The sequence below is a fragment of the Zingiber officinale genome, chromosome 11A (assembly GCF_018446385.1).
Source record: "Zingiber officinale cultivar Zhangliang chromosome 11A, Zo_v1.1, whole genome shotgun sequence".
Lineage (NCBI taxonomy): Eukaryota > Viridiplantae > Streptophyta > Magnoliopsida > Zingiberales > Zingiberaceae > Zingiber > Zingiber officinale.
The window spans coordinates 61,623,732-61,625,810 of NC_056006.1; the positions used below are offsets into that span (position 1 = coordinate 61,623,732).

Consider the following 2,079-nt stretch of genomic DNA (forward strand, 5'->3'; position numbering starts at 1 on the left):
GTCACAAATTTGGAGGAGAAGTATCAGAAAGTCCTTATCTACATCTTGAAATATTCTTAGAGATTTGTGATATGGTGAAATGTGAAGGAGTGTCAGCAGATGCAGTTCGATTGATGACATTTCCTTTCAATATCAAGGATAAAGCAAGAACTTGGTTATATTCTCTCCATCCTCAAAGTATCACAAGTTGGGAGCAATTGGAGAAGTAATTTTTGAATCATTTTTTTCCTCCAAGCAGAACAGTGTATATGAGGAATTGCATAACAAATTTTGCTCAGGCATATGGAGAATCATTATTTGAATTATGGGATAGATTCAAGAGTCTTCAAAGATAGTACCCTCATCATGGTTTTGAAAAATGGTTGATTCTGCACATATTCTATAGGGGAATTTCTTTCTCAGACAAAAGTTTATTGGATTCATCAGCTGGAAGATCTTTTATGGACAAAAGTGTAGATGAAGCATATATGTTAATTGATCAAGTGGCATTGAACCTTCATGAATGGTCAAACATAAGTTGGATGAAATCTCCCTCAAACATTCAAGAAGTGTAAGCCATAAATGCTATAGAGTCTGTCAAACAAATTGTAACTCAACCATCTATGGGTTTTGAAAATCACAAGTCACAGAACGGGGAAGAGTCAATCTTTCCCAGGACCTTTACTAAGGGTTCCTTTTCCACAAAGGTTAGTGGGGGTCAATGAAAATAAAGATTTCGACAAATCTTTCCTAGGACCTTCACTAAGGGTCCCTTTTCCACAGAACGGGGAAGATTTCGTTCTGTGTAAGCAAGTTGGACCCAGCCTTACAAAAGAGGTTCTTGTCCCCTTTGTACTCATCTTTGGACTACCATTCTACCCCTTTACTTGAGGAAGAGTCTTTGTCACACTAATTACTACTAACCTATAAATTTTACATAAGTTTCATGCATAACCAAACGGTAGGAAACACATTAACACCAAGTCTTAACACATTCCAGGATCTTCTTCCACGGTTTCGTCACACACACACCCACCAAGCACTGCCCCTGCTACCCCCTCTTACTCGAGCTTTCCTTTACCTTTATCTGCAGTATAAGGAATGCAAATATGTAAGCGAATGCTTAGTAAGTACCACTCACAAAACAATGCATTAAAAGGGGAAACATGATTTTCAAAACTACTTGAAAGAAAACACCAAATATACATTTGACAATCCTCATGCTAAAACACATAATCCAAGCATCTGTACATGGCATGCATTTTTAAATAGTTGATCATGTAAAACACCACTTAAAAACCATGCTAGTAATGTAAATAGGTAATGTAAAAAAAACATATAATGAAACAGAAATCTTACCATACTATAAAGTTTATCAAGGCTGCACCTTATAACTAAAGTCTTCGAATTAGGGATGCCTTCACTTAAGCAACCAATGAACTTTGAAAACTTTACATTACATACTAGTGAAATTAATAATCAACTTGCTTTGGGCCCCGACATTGTACCACTTTGTGCGCATCCCTAATAAGATCTGAGGTAGCTAATCTCGAACCTATTAGGGTACTACTAGGCGATCTAGGGGCCTAGGGGCGATCTAGGAGCCCACCCATGGACCTTGTGTCCAGTACATGCCAATTAAAAGTAAAATACTTTCTTTTAAATACTGCTTTCTTATACTTGCACTTGTCATTTAAACAAGCACCTTATGTGCGCTTAATCCCTCACCCTTATAGGGAAGCACTTAAGGGCACTTGATTATGCTTATTAGTCCCAAAACTTTATGGGAAACAAATCAAGATACTCTAACATTACTCTTAATCCTAAACTTGGAGGACATCTTATATATCATAGCATCTATCTTTTCTTAACATGCAATTTACATCTTATAACATGCATCTTCCTTTACATGTTTAAAACGTATCAATATATGTAACATCGAAGCAACTTATACTGTAGGTGAGAGATACTTACATCCTTTTGCTATTTCTTACAATTATTTCACTAGGGCTTTGGGGAGAATAAGTCTCCCTTGTATGCCTTGGCCTCCGGATTTCTCTTCACCCGTGTACCAATCCTCGGAAGAAAAATCCTCCTCTT

General features: G+C 37.0%; 1 non-coding gene across 1 annotated transcript; it reads right to left on the reverse strand.

Annotated features, from left to right (window-relative positions):
* Positions 1–246: 246 nt before the first annotated feature.
* On the reverse strand, positions 247–352 carry LOC122033132. Its single transcript, XR_006126388.1, has one exon. It is a non-coding gene; the product is annotated as a small nucleolar RNA R71 (small nucleolar RNA).
* Between the last annotated feature and the right edge of the window lie 1,727 nt (positions 353–2,079).